The sequence below is a fragment of the Gekko japonicus genome, unplaced genomic scaffold (assembly GCF_001447785.1).
Source record: "Gekko japonicus isolate JY-2015 unplaced genomic scaffold, Gekko_japonicus_V1.1 scaffold90, whole genome shotgun sequence".
Taxonomy (NCBI): Eukaryota; Metazoa; Chordata; class Lepidosauria; order Squamata; family Gekkonidae; genus Gekko; species Gekko japonicus.
Genome location: NW_015166421.1, coordinates 462,329 through 477,604, shown reverse-complemented (window position 1 = coordinate 477,604; position 15,276 = coordinate 462,329). Strand labels below are relative to the sequence as shown.

Genomic DNA, 15,276 nt, shown 5'->3' with positions numbered 1-15,276 from the left:
AAAATGTATGGTGGAAGCTACCAGTAATTGGGGGAGGGGCAGATTTCAGTTTGGGATTAAAGGAATATGTGCAGTGGATCAGAACATGTAGTTGATGCAGAGCTAGATTTGAGTCCAAGAGCACCTTAAAGGTAAAAGTAAAGGTTCCCTTGCTCGAAAGCCAGTCGAATCCGACTCTAGGGTTGCGGTGCTCATCTCCGTTTCAAAGCCGAAGAGCCAACGCTGTCCGAAGATGTTTCCGTGGTCATGTGGCCGGCATGACTAAACACCAAGGCGCACAGAACGCTGTTACCTTCCCACCGAAGTGGTCCCTATTTATCTACTTGCAATTTCTTGCTTTCGAACTGCTAGGTTGGCAGGAGCTGGAACTAGAGACGGGAGCTCACTCCGTCATGCGGCACCCGGGTCTCGAACTGCTGAACTACTGACCTTCCACAGCCTGCAGTTCAGCGTCTTAACCACTTGAGCCACCACAGCTCCTAAGAGCACCTCAGAGACCAACAAGATTTTGGGGTACAAGCTTTTGAGAGTCAAAGCACCATTCCTAGTTATTTGATGAACACAGCTTGGACTCTCAATAGCTTGTAACCAGTGTTCCCTCTAAGCTGAGTTAGTGTGAGCTAGCTCACAGTTTTTTTTAGCTACCGGCTCACACATTTTTGTCTTAGCTCAAGAAGGATGGCTCCAGAGCAAACTAATTTATGCAGTAGCCAAATCGCTCACTCACAACTCTAATGCCAGTAGCTCACAGAGTAGAATTTTTGCTTACAAGGCTCCACAGCTTAGAGGGAACATTGCTTGTAACCTGATCATCTCGTGGGTGTCTAAAGTGCTACCGGACTCGAATCTAGCTCTTCTGCTGTGGACTAACACAGCTACCTTCTTGAAACTAGCTGATCCAGGATTCTTCTAATCCTTTTCAGATGTTCTGTGTAGGCAGAACGAACATCGGGCAGGAAGCAGTCTTGCAGTGTCAAGCTCCAGCCCCAAGCTATCTATGCTTTTTGGGAATGCATGCCTAGAGAGACCTAGTTGAATCAGCATAGAGAGTGATTAAAATGTGGGATTCGCTAGCAGAGGATGTAGTGGTGGCTGCAGGAAAAAAATTGCTTTAAAAGGGGATTAGATAGATTCATGGAGGATAAATCTTATCAGTGGCTACTAGCCATGGTGGCTGAGGGGAACCTCCACATTCAGAGGCACCAACACTGCTGTCCTGAGAATCACTCCAGTCTAAGCCCATTCATTGCAATGGACTTAGACTAGAGTAACTCTCCTTCGGATTGCACTGTAAATCTCTGAAACCCAGAGCCAGGAGGCAATATCATGGGTAGGTCTCGGCCTCTATGCCCTGTTATTGGTCCTTCAGAGGAATTGGTTGGCCACTGTGTGAAACAGGATGATGGACTAGATGGACCATTGGTCTGATCCAGCAGGGCTCTTCTTATGTTCTTATGTCTTTGAGGAAGTGATGCCATTCGGTTTTAGTTTCCAAAGAAAGAGGAGGATTTGTTCCGTGAATATGTTGATAGCGAATCCAAGGGTGCTCAGGTGTGACTGGATTGCCCAGGAAGAGCTCAGTGTTGTTAGTCAGTCAGCTGGTCAGGAGCATACAGGTTTCTTGAAAGGCAGGAAACAGAAGTAAAGAAAAATTCTGCTGGTTGTCATAATATCAAAGCTGGATATTATTTTAGGTGGCACTCTAACTGCAAAGCCAGTAGAGACCAGGTGGGGTAGTGTTAGCTATTTATTCATTTAGAAAATGTACATGCTGTCTCTTGGTAGATCTGCAGAAGGAATCTCATGCAGAAGGAATCTCATACAAATTATCAGTATTTAAAAAGCAAAGCAAAACAAAACATTACACCACAAGCCATAGAACTAGTGTTTGGTTTTCCTTTCTGGATAGTTAAATTTGGGTATTCAAAAAAGATAATATTGGATGCTGAAGTATTCTAAAGACATTGTGCCTTTTTTTGATGAGGACAAAATCTAATGGGGACCATAGGTAATTTGCAAAGTTATTTGACTTTGAGCTGATGGTTTAATCACTAGTTGACCCTATCCATTCATCATTTGTTTATTTCATTTGCACCCCGTCTTTTATTCAAGAAACTCCTATCAACTTCAGACATGATTAATTTATCTTTTGCATCATTTTCTGGAGCTTTGCTGGAGGAAATCCCCGTGAAGTTTCTCCACCGACCCCAATGACTTGTCCCATCAAGGCCTGTGTCTCTCATATCAACATGTGGAAGCTAATGAAGTTAAATGGGAGGACTCCATTTTGCAATAACGGCCTATCTGCAAAGTGAGGGCTTGGGAGGATGTTGAGAAATGATCAACAGATTTTATCGGGCTTCCAGCCCATTCTATATCCTTTCTTATTTAGAAACATCTTGATAAGTGTTGCAAACCAATTTAACGGTTGTGCTGCCTTGTAATTTCACAACTCTGTTTTGTTATAACGTCCCCCTCCACCTTAACTTCCCAGATTGCTAGGCAACTGTGTGTCTCGGAAATAATAAGGTGGATGGAACATCCTCTCATAGAACAAAAATTCCCATTGAATGGGGGCTGGTGATTGGGGGCGAGAAGGAAGATGCAATTAGAAATTGTCACATATTCTAAACGGGTGTTGGGAATAATCTATTTGTATGTGACAGCTTCTGAAAAGATTCTCTACCCAAGACATTTTCTAAACGTTGTTCCTGATTATTATTTTTTACTTGCATTTGAGATGGTGAAAAGAATTTAATATGTATAAAGTTTACTTTCTAAACCACTTCTGCGTCAATACAGAAATAAATGTCTCCCTCTCCCAATGTATAGTTAATGAAGATCTCTCTCTCTGATTTATTTATTTTGAATTAATAGCAGAATGTGCTAAGACAGAACTATCTAAATGGAAATATTAGCAGTAAGAGAACACAAGCAACCTAAACACTAGGTAGTCATATAGTGTATTTGTTGGAGTATATGGACTTTAATACCTTTTCAGACATGAAACTGGGTAATGTTAGGCCAGTCACTCTCTAGCCTACATAATCTATCTCACAGGGTGATTCCCCCAATTTAAAACAACAACAACAACCCCCCCCAAAAGACCCAAAATATTGTACTTGTGCATGTGTTATTAACTGATAGCCTCTTTTTAGTGATATGTACATTCTCCCCAGTTGCCCTCCCCCAAGTGACAATTACATAATTTCTTACTCCTTTATAATAATTTAATTGAAACAAGACAAAAAGCAGGGTTATTTGGGGAGAGAAAATGAGTGCAGGAACAATGTATGCCGCCCTGAACTTTTCAATGGGAAGGGTGGGATAAAAGTGAACGGGTAGGCAGATATGCCCAATATCGAAGTTGGAAGTCTCAACAATGTTTAGAGCTGGATGCAGACTCTTGTGGCTCGACATGAAAGACAGCAATGAAGTGAACACACTTTATATTTTACCCTACCATTTGTACAGTTCCATCAAATTGCATGATAGTCAAAGGAATGCAGGCCTTCCATTAGTTACAAGTGCCGCAGAGAGATTGTTGCTTTTTAAAGAGTATTTACTGCCACCTGCTTGAGGCAGATTACTTGAAGTCTCCTTAGGTAGCCAAGCCTGCTCAGGTAAGCAGATTGGTGGGAAAGGCTCCTGTAAAACAATTTAAACAAAACAAAAAAAAGTAAAAATCTCAGGTGTGGTGATATAGAAAAGAAAATTGGGATTGCAAAGAGACCAGTGGTCTTTTTTCTTTAATGTTGCCAAAGAACTTGAAGAAAAAGAGTTGAATTTATACCTTGCCCTTCACTTGGAATCTCAGAGCAGCTTACAATCACCTTCCCTTCCTCTCCCCACAACAGACACCCTGTGAGGTATGTGGGGCTGAGAGAGCTCTGACTGACCCAAGGTCACCTAGATGGCTTCATGTGGAGCAGGAGTGGGGAATCAAACCCGGTTCTCCAGATTAGAGTCCACCACTCTTAACCACTACACTACACTGGCACTGGCATGTAGTGGACAGAAGTACACTGCCCTTAAATAGTACTGCAGCTACTTTGTTAGGGGCAGCAGCAAGTCAGGGGAATATAGCTCCTCCGTAGAAATAGTTGCTGACCAATCTGAGATCTGAAAAGGCATGGGGGGGGGGTTAAAGTCATTAATTTAAGAGCAGCCCCAACTGCCGCTTTCCCTCTTTATGGCTCTGCTGTTGCATAGGGGTGGGGCATGCTGAGAAAAGAAATCCTTATCCCTAGCATCATTCTTGATGCTGCAGTGGTGGCTCTGAAAGGTAGTGTTGGATTCAGATTGAGTTTCCTGTTATTGGAATGGCACTATTCTGCCTTTCTCCTCCAACAGCAACTCACTTATCTCCATGAAATGCTGCTGGAGGGGGGGGGGTAGGGACCCTGAGGAATGGCATGGGGATCTGCAGTGGGAAGGGGGAATAGGTGGAAACTGAACTGCCAAGTTACTGTGGCTCCATCCCTTGGTATGGCAGTGTTTCTAGTGCAAAAGACTGTTCCAGCCCAGTTCTCATTTTTAAAAGAGCCAGGGAAAAAATTGCAAAATATATGTTTAATAGAATACATCTTTTGAAGTCTGAACTAGCGGAATCGAAAGGTGGTACACAAAGTCTGAACCTCATTCCATCACATGCAGCCCTTAGCTAGAACCATGTTCCTGCTTCTAATGGGACCAGAGCCCTGTTCACACATTACAGTGGACATACCTACACCCTGCCTCTGTGTGCATCCATCTGTTGCTCAGTGCTCAGCCCCCCTCTCAAAAAACATGTGCCTTCTTACATGTCTAGATTCTCATCGTTATCTAAACTAGTTCCTTGTCATCTTCCAGCACTGAACCAATGATTTTATATGCATGTTTAAACTGACATTTGGAATTAACTATGGACAGAATTGAAGGTCAAAGAAGACGGGGGTGGCAAAGGATGAGATGGTTAGACAGTGTCATAGATGCAACGAACATGAAGTTGAGCAAACTTCAGAGGACGGTGGAAGACTGGAAGGCCTGGCGTGATCTGGTCCATGGGGTCGCGAAGAGTCGGACTTGACTGTGCGACTGAACAACAACAATAAATGGACAGAATAATAACAGTACCTAAAAATAATGGCAGTGCCCATTGCAGTATGATAATGTTGCAAAGAGAGCTGTGGATATGAAACGAAGAACAGTTCTGTGGACCTCCTATGCTGTGTGAGGGGGAAAGTACTTGAATATACAGATAGTAAAGAGCATAAATGCAGTCAGTTTCTACAGGAATCTTTGTGCTGAATACATTTATACAGTCTAGCACTTCATTTCATGCAAGAGCTTGTTGTTCCCAGATACTTATATAGAAAGCAACTGCTGCAGTGTCCTGGAGTTATCTATTCCTGTTTCTGATAATGATGGTAATAATTATTAATAAACATATTGAAGGGAATGGCTATTTGTATTTGTTAGGTTGTCTTAGTGTCCCAACACCTGCTTCATTAAAAAAACATAATAATCAGAATATTATTTAATCTTGTTGCTAGGATGGAGATACAAAAGATATTTTAGTTTCAATTAATCATCAGCTCCCCCCCCCCTACAATAGGAGAATAACGCTCTGCCTTTTAATTATCCACATTTAAATTACCGGTACAAGCATGGCAGCCTACGGGCATCTAAGCTTCAGAACAGATTAATTCACTTGCTCCACCAATTGATGCTATGTGGTCTCTCTAGTATCCCAACTTGATATTCCTTTTTAATTTTTTATTGAGATGTAGACTGGACAAAGAAATCTGCTTGATGAGGGACAAGATAAGGACATTCCTCCTTATCTTGACATTGGCAGGTTTGGAGTGTGCCTACAGGCAGTAATGATTGTATTTTGCCAGTCCATGGCCCGGACCATATGTAGTACCAGGGCCTAACAGGAGTCAGTATAGTAGATATGACATAGCGTCTAAAGATAGGACCCAAATTCTAATCCCTGCTTAGCTGCAAAGTAGAGTGGTTAACCTTGGGGTTATTCAGAGCTAGTGTCATGTAGTGGTTATGAGTATCAGACTAGGATTTGGGAAGACTGAGGTTCAGATCCCCACTCTGCTATAAGGGCTTTTTTTTGTAGAAAAAGCCCAGCAGGAACTCATTAGCATAATAGGCCACACCCAATAGCAGAAACTCATTAGCATATTGGGCCACACCCCTGACAGCACCACTCATTAGCATATTAGGCCGCACCCACATGTTACCAGAAGTGTGGTCATCCAGCCACACCAACCTTTTGCTTCTTATTCTGTTTACCTTGTTTGTTGTCAAAACCCAAAGCTTTTTTTGTAGCAGGAACTTCTTTGCATGTTAGGCCACAAACCCCTAATGTAGCCAATACTAATGAGTTTCTGCTGTTGGGTGTGGCCTATTATGCTAATGAGTTCCTGCTGGGTGTGGCCAACTCAGGAGCCAGCCGGAATTCCGTTCCTGTGCGTTCCTGCCCAAAAATAGCCCTGGCTATAGAAGATTGCCTTGGGCCAGTCCCACTCTCTCAGCCTAACTTGTTATCGTGAGGATACATTGGAGATGGGAAGAATGTTGTAAGCCACTTTGGGTGCTTATTGGGGAGAAAATTAGGGTATGAATGAAATATATATGTTTTTGTATGTGTGCACGTCTCTGTGTGTGTATGTGCATTTTGTGTGTGTGTGTACTTATTGGTTATATCCAGTGAATTTCTATTTGTTGCATACACAAAACAAGGGGGCAATGCTTGTAAGATGTAGCATTTCATATAAATTAAATATCTGTGTCACTGTCATCTAAATATCCCTACTAAAACTATGAAATAAATGGATATTTGAAAATAGATAGGGATAGTAAGGGAGGAAAACATATTGAAAAACAAAATTTTCCAACAGTGACACAACGCACAAAACCCTTCCTGGTAACTGGTGAATTATTGTAGCAGCAGGAGGAGAAAATTACTCAAGGGGGAAGGTGTTTTCCTTGCTGAAAGTATAAATACTGCTTGGCTCTTGACAGCGTGCACCTTCAAAATTTAGCTGATTTTCACATGAGCATGACTTACCACCACTAATGACCCTGGCTCATGTGCACGTCCAGCAGGCTAGTAAATTATGAGCATGTGTCACAGCTGAATGATCCCACTGCTCAGGAGAGACAGACCCTATATGAAATATGGCTCCTTTTAAGTTGTAAGCAAATTGTCAAGGTAGTCCAAGACAAAGCATACATGAGGTGCTCAAATCAAGAGGGAGAATAGGTATTGTGAACAAGCACCAGTTGATTTTTAACACCTTATCTTCAATCAATCAATCAATCAACCAAGGCAATCATTCTTAGTTTTTAAATAGTTTAATCACTACTCTACCTCATTGAGAACGGAGACAATTGATGTGCGAGCCAGAGACAAATCACACTTCCATGAGACGGGAGGCTTAGCTTTGACTTCTGGGGATGTGAGATATGCTTGCCACTGAAGCACAACCTTGCAAAAAAAGGATGTCTGAATCCTGAACAAGAACTGTATATGTATTGCTTTTTAAAAAGTCGTCTAAAAATAGGATCTCAGTATATCAGTGAGGCCGATGCAAAAGCAGACTGCAGAATTATGTTAAAAGAGAAGAGGCTGTTTCCCAGGGATGTGTACTTTGTTAATCCTGGTGAACAGTGTTGTTAAATGAAGTTGGCACTTCCATTTCTCTTCTATGCGATGGCTGTTGAGTTGTCAGCATTTCTGAAGGTGTAAACGAGCCAGGATGACTGAGTGGAGCACAAACAAACTGACAGGAAGAAATGTAGTGGTGATGGTGAGGAATCTGTCTTGGGATCCCTGCAGATGCTCCTTCTACCTACCTGACAAAGGAAGTGTTGACTCTTGAAGGCTTATACCCTAAACATCTTGCTGGTCTCTAAGGCGCTACTGGACTCAAATCTAGCTGTTCTTCTACTTTGTAGTAGCATAGTGGTAGGGTAATTTCCAATGGGAGAGGGTATACAATGTGATGTTTAGGTTTGATTCTCAGACTAGTTAGAGTCCTTACTGTGATACCAGGAGAGCTAAAGACAGGGACATGAAAGTTGTTTGTTTTTTTAAAATATTTTTAAAATATTCATTTTTTAAAAATTTTACTACTTTGATACCCCACTTTTCTTCCCAGTCAGAACCCAAAGGGGCTTGCAACATTCTTCCCTTCTTTATTTTATCCTCAACTTTCTAAGGCTAGGCTAGGCTGAGAGTGTGTGACTAGCCTATGGTCACCAAGAAGCTTCCATAGCAAAGGGGGGGGGATTTGAACCCGAGACTCCCACATCCTCATCTGGCACATAAGCACTGCACCATGCTGACTCTCTGTTTTGCTGAGTTTGTTTGTTTTTAAGTAAGCCATAAATCGCAATTCAGCTGTACTTTACCGGTTTATGTAAGGCATCTTTGATCCCTCTGGATCAAAATGTAGGTTTAAAAATAAAGTAAAATATTTTTTTTAAAAAAAAATAGAATGCATATTATAAGGAGGAGAGGAGGAGATTGGATTTATACCTCGCCCTTTACTACCCGAAGGAGTCTCAGAGCAGCTTACAAACTCCTTTCCCCTTCCCTCCCCACAACAGACACCCTGTGAGGTAGGTGGGGCTGAGAGAGCTCTGACAGAAACTGCTCATTTTCAAGAACAGCTCGTATCAGAGCTACGGCTTGCCCAAGGCCATCCAGCCAGGTGCTAGTAGAGGAGTGGGGAATCAAACCCAGTTCTCCCAGATTAGAGTCTGCGCACTTAACCACTACACCAAACTTTCCCCTAGAGCCAGCTCTGGTTGCTTTCCACCTGTCTCCCTTGTAATCTCTGACTGCCCCTTCCCTCCCTCCTTCCACCAGAGGCCCCCCCCCCCATTTAGGACCATAGTATTCAGGTTCCCTTTTCACCAGTGTCTGTGCCTGGGATGTATTTAACATCACAGCAGTTCAGTCCAATAATGGAAAGTGTGGAATCCTGACAGGGTTTCAGTATTCTCCCATGTGACCTTTTGTGTGAGCCGCCCTGCGTTGTTTCCGGCGGGGAGGGCGGGATATAAATCTGAAAAATAAATAAATAAATAATATTTTCTTTCCCTTTTTATTGCAGCTCATTGAAACTCAGTTGTATCTGTCTGACAATTTTAAGTATGCAGGAATAGAGCCCCATATATAACTAATCAATTAATCCATTAAAGGTGTGTGTGTGTGGGGGGGGTCTAAAGCAGGAAATCTTTGGTCTTTTCAGCACTTTCAAAAAGCTAACAGTTCTCATGCAGGACCCAAATATATCTATTTATTTCATGTAAATCCACGTGGGGACCCAGAGCAGCTTGCATTGTTTTCCTTTCCTCCATTTTATCTTCACAACAACACTTGAGGTAAGTTAGGCTGAGAGAGTATGTGTCTGGCCCAGGGGTCACCAAGTGGGCTTTCATGGCAGAGGGGGGATTTGAACCTGGCCCTTCTGAATCATAGTCTGGCATTTGTGTCAGGGCCATGAAATGAGAAGGCATTTCACCTTTTAGCTGCCCAAGGAGGATATCACTAGTCAGCACTGACCATACACCCTGCCTGCCTGCCTGCCTGCCTGCCTGTCTGTCTGTCTGTCTGTCTGTCTCTCTCTCTCTCTCTCTGTTCCAGGATTAGTAATAGCTGAATCCTCATCTCTTTCCTGCACCAGACAGTTGAAACCCCCAGCAACCCCCCCACACACACACACTTGTGGGCCAGAGAACAAACATTTTCTGTTCCCTTTGCCTTTTCTCCAGCTTCAGCCATGCTAAAGTTGTCATTTCCCAGTGCTCTTAATTCATTATTAAGGGGAGGGGCTGTGGCTCAGTGGCAGAGCCTCTGCTTGGCATGCAGAAGGTCCCAGGTTCAATCTTCAGCATCTCCAGTTAAAAGAGACCTAATCGGAGATGATGTAAAAGACCTCTGCTTGAAACCCTGGAGACCCATTGCCATTCTGAGTAGACAGTACTGACCTTGATGGACCGAGGGTCTGATTCAGTGTAAGGCAGCTTCATGTGTTCACATGTTCATATGTTCATTAGTAAATATGTGCCAAGATCTAAACAAGCTATAGCCTAGGAGTCTCTTCTTAATACTCTAGGACCGAGTCCTAGAATGAATATGCATAGAGTGCCTCTGCTCACCATTGATAGCTGCAGTCACCTCACTCCCTGCTGCTCATACATAATTCTGCAGTGGTTTACCTCTTTATAGAAACGTCAGGTTTTCCAGTATAGGAGCCGAGCCCATGACCTGATCGCTTCCCTCCAGGTCCAGCCCCTCACCCTTCTATGAAGCCCACTAGGTGACCATGGGCCAGCCACTTTCTGTTAGTCTCTCTGATTCAGTGTGGTTGAGAGTAAAACTGTTGAGAGTAAAACTCCACATCCTTGGAGGAGGATGAAAGAAAATATTTTCTAGATAGATTTGTTCCCAGTTATGTATACAGGAACTGGTGTTTTTAGAGGGGGGGACTTCACATGCCTGAACTGGATTTAAGCCCATAGCCAGGATTTTTTTCAGGGTGCAGTTAAATTACAGTTAAATTAATCTGAATACCTGTCTTTAAAGGCAGAGGCTCCCGCCGCTTCCTATACAGGAACTGGTGTTTTTAGAGGGGGGGACTTCACATGCCTGAACTGGATTTAAGCGCATAGCCAGGGTTTTTTTTCAGGGTGCAGTTAAATTACAGTTAAATTAATCTGAATACCTGTCTTTAAAGGGGGAGGCTCCAAGCCTGTTTCTAGCCCTGTCAGCTCCTAGGAAAAACCAGTTCAGAGGGATCTCCAACAATCCCCTGTTCTGCTAGCCCAGTCCTGCTGTATACCACCTAGGCCATGGTGAGTCTTTCAAAAGCATTCCCATGAGCCTAATTTGCATGTTGGGAGGGCGGTATTTAAATCCAACAAATACTTTTTTAAAAAAAATAGGGGACGGGCCCCCCAAATGCCCCACTGTAGCTACAGGCCTGGATTGGATTGCCACAGATGTGAGATGAGTGAACCTGTGTCAGGTATGATGTGAGGTGAAACAGTTACATGATTTCTTGTAGTTCAGGTTGTAGTTCAGCTTATGCTTTTGCCCCCCTTTATTCAAACAACTTTACAGTAGCACAGAAAATGTAGGCTGATGCTTTGTGCAGTAGATGCAATCTGAGCAAAGCAATCACATGTTGTTGCCTTTCAGAATATCAAACTCTGCCCGGCTTGATATAACCCATATGCTTACCAGGTTAGCTTTGCCATTCAAACTAGCCTTCTATGTGAACTAACCAGAACAATGGTAGTAGGGGTGTCTTCCTGAAGACTTACTCTCTTTTTTTTGTAACATTAGCCGAATACTTAATTTCCTTGTAGCTTGCTTCACAGTCATAAATATTGCCTTCCGCTGTGCATTGATGCAGTTTCTTGGGTCATCTTGGTCCATTCGTTTTGTGGGAATATTTTACAAACCATGCATGTAGTTTATTATCGCTGTGGCAATTCACTTCAGCTAGATAACACAGACAATAATATATCATCAAACAGAGGCAAAGGCAGGTGAACACTGCAGGTAGGTGTTCTTGTTAATGGGCGGGGAACAATATTGGTATAGTACACTTTACTGTGAACAACTAAAATCAGAAAGAAACACACAAGCATTTGTATTCCTCAGATCTTATCTTCTGGGTGGATGTTCAGGTAAAAATGAAGGTGTGGAAGAGAGAATAAGTGTTAGGATACAAATGAACATTGAAAGCTTGGATTCCATAGAGCATTTCCACAGATGGAAGAAGGTTCTGCCCATGGAGCACCATTTCTCTGCATTCTCCTTCCCAATGCAGCTTTAGATACCCCGTGGGACATTACTCCTGAGGGAAGAGGATCCCCCCCCCCCAGAATAGCATGAGTGGGAGCTGGAGATCTGCAGCAAGCCAGGCAATCAGCAAAAGTCATGCCCCTTTCCTTTAATGGAAATCCTTTACAGGATCCAACACTATGCCCGCTGTAATATTATTAGAGCACAATGATCCTTTGCTGGTGGTACGCTGTGATGTAGTTTGTGTTTGTGTCTTGCTGTGTTCTTCCACAGTGTGCTTTAGGGCAGCTTTACAGCAGTTTTGCAGCACTGAGATTCAGCAAGGTACACATTTCCAGAGTATCAAGTTGCTGTTTTTGTTTTTTATGTATGTGTAAATGACCCAGGAGGTGCTAAACTCAAAAGGAAAGCAAGAATGAGATAAATGTTTTGTTGTTGATTGCATCTAAGCTTTGCCTTGGGTTTTCCAGATTTTTCATCTAATTAGTTCATTGTAAAACACAGAGGTTTCATGATTGTGTTTGTTGTTGCTATTTCTGCTATGCGTGCATATGTAAAGTGTCATCAAGTCTCAAATGAGTTATGGTGACCCCAGCAAGGGCACTTCAAGGCAAGTGAGTAGCAGAAGTGGTTTGCCATTGCCTTCCTCTGCAGAGTGTTCCTTGGTGGTCTTCCTTCCAAGTACCGACCCTGATGAACTTCTGTAATCTGATGAGATTGGGCTACACCAAGCCTCATTCTCTCATTCCTACTGTACTTGGGAGAATTTTGAAGTCCTGTTAAGTTGGATTTCATTATCAAGTTCTTTCCCAATTTTGGAATTATCTTCAAACTGAAGGCCATCTATGGAAGGTCTGGTGAGCTGTGTGTGTGTGTCTGTAGATTTAGTAGGACAGAAGGGATTACCTTTGAAGGGATGTTTATTATTATTTTTTCCTTGCTGTTAACATTGCACCATTCCAGAGTCAGAGACTTCAAAACAGTCCTATTTATCACAGCTTGATACTCACAAGTTTAGGAAAACCTTCACATTAGCCAGATTGTGAGGCGTTCTGTCTGCGATGCTTGTGGGCAGATTCAAAAGGATCCCTACTGAATATAGACTTTGTCGATGCGGCTCAGGAGTGATAGAAACTATCGAGCACATGATGCTCAGATGTAACTGGTATAACAAGATCCGTGACAAATATATTACTCCTCTTATAACCAATATGGTGGGACAGTCAGGTGCTGAGCAGTGTAACCGATTGCTAATTGATGGGAACTGGTCAATTACCAAAACTGTGGCAAAATTTTGGGTAGCCTGCTACTGCATCCGAAATACACGATCAAATATATAATAATAGTTGCCTAATAGTCTCTGTTTTATGTTCTTCTTTTACTTTATTACGCTCAACTGTATTTTTATAGAGTTTTATTTTACTGTCCTAAATTCAGTTATGTGAATGTTAGATTTAAGCATGTGTGTTCTATGTCTTGTTGCCGTAATAAATGCCTGACTGACTGACTGGCTTCAAATCAGCATCACACAACGTTGCCATATAACTTCTGCACAGGAACCTGGTAAAACCCATAGAGATTAGGAAAATTCCTAGAGCATCACTGCACTGACCCAAAGTCACTTACAGGTTCCAGAAAATGTCATTTGCCCCTCCCCTCATTTTTCTTTTGCCACTCTGTTGAGTGCTGGTGGGGGACAGGGAGTGCCAGTGGGGGTTGCCCATTATAATGTACAAATGACAACACTAATTGTAAATCACTGTGGGTGCCCATTGAAAAGAAAAAGTGGGGTATAAATGAAGTAAACAATAATCATTTTCCTCTGATTTTTGCAAACTATTATCTCTGTGGATACTGGGGCTTTCTAAAAAGTCCCATAGAAACTCTTTTCCACAGCACTAATATTTGGGAATCTTGGGAATATTACACCCATGTGCTGCAGCATACCATTAACCATTAAACAATGATATTGTTTTTTGGACAGGGATTGTATTTTTGCATACAAAGATGCTAGTTTTGAATGGGTGTCTATGGTTTTTCTTTGTTTCAGAGTCTCAGAAGAGAACAATTGTCTTCTGCGGCTGCATAGAAACAAAAGCGAATAATAAAGATCCCTTCAAAATTAGCCCTTTGTGTGTTGCAAAACATGTTTTCAGCACTCGAAGACTGAGTTTTGAAAGTGTGCCTATTATTTTTATTTATTTATTTTTGTGTTGCAGAAGAGTTCACTTGAACCCTTCTGCCTCATAGAAACAACTCAATAGAAATCCCTTCAAAATTAGGTCTTGGTGTGCTGAAAGAAAGAAATTCATTGCTGTGTATGGGGGGGGGTTGCACACAAAAGGTGAATTTTGGAGAAGTTTCTTTTAATTTTCTTGTGATTTATTTTTATGCTGCAAAATGTGGGTGCATTTTTCCCTTGGCATTGTGGAATGGTACACCCTTCAAAAAAATCACTGGTGCCTGTAGACTTGGCATATGCTGGGCCAGGGCTGCCAGGAACCACCAGGGGGTGAAAGAGATTCTACCTGCTGCCTGCATATGACTCTGGTACAAACCAAATATTATAACAACACAAATCACTTCCCTTGCTGTTACCATGCATCTATCATAATAAAAAGGTCTGTGTGTCCATCTGTCTGTCCATTTGTGGCAAGCATAGTGCTTGAACATGATTGCAGTCTTCAAATATTTGAAGGGCTGTCATGTAAAAGATGGAGCAGATCTATTCTCTCTTGTTCCGTATTGCAAGAGTATATCTAATGGGTGGAAATTACAAGGGAGTCGTTACCGGCTAAATATCAGGAGAAACTTCCTAACTGTAAGAATGGTTCCGCAGTGAACAGACTGCCTTGAGAGGTGGTGGATGCTCCTTTGCTGGGCATTTTCAAGCTGAGGCTGGACGACCATCTTTCGGGTATGTTGTAGGGCTATCTTTTGGCTATGCTCTTGCAGAGTACAGAGTGTTGGACTAGATGACCCGCAGGGTCCCTTCTTACTCTAACATTCTATGGTTCTATGATTTTATGAGAGAATGAAGCTAGGAGTCTCAAAACTGGCCACCAGCTTTGGGATGATCCAATACCAAAAATGAAGGGAGTCAGACTATGCTGGCCCAGGTTGTCTTGAGTCCCCTCCCCATGCTGTTTACATTAAAAATAAATGAAACTGGAATGTGTTAGCTGAATGCAGCATTACTCTGGCTTTACAAGCCCTCAAACTGACTTTGGCCCCCTGAATTTGGTACCTCTGTCTTCCAATCTTCAGTGTTCCCTCTAAGCTGAGTTAGTGTGAGCTAGCTCACAGGTTTTTAGCCTCCGGCTCATACATTTTTGTGTTTGCTCAGGAAGGATGGCTCCAGAGCAAACTAATTTATGCATTAGTCAAATCGCCGCTCACAACTTTAATGTCAGTTGCTCACAAAGTAGCATTTTTGCTCACAAGGCTCTGCA

General features: G+C 42.4%; 1 protein-coding gene across 1 annotated transcript in view; it reads left to right on the top strand.

Annotated features, from left to right (window-relative positions):
* Window positions 1–15,276, top strand: part of UNC5D (unc-5 netrin receptor D) — a 296,399-nt gene that overhangs the window by 734 nt on the left and 280,389 nt on the right. The window lies entirely within an intron of this gene.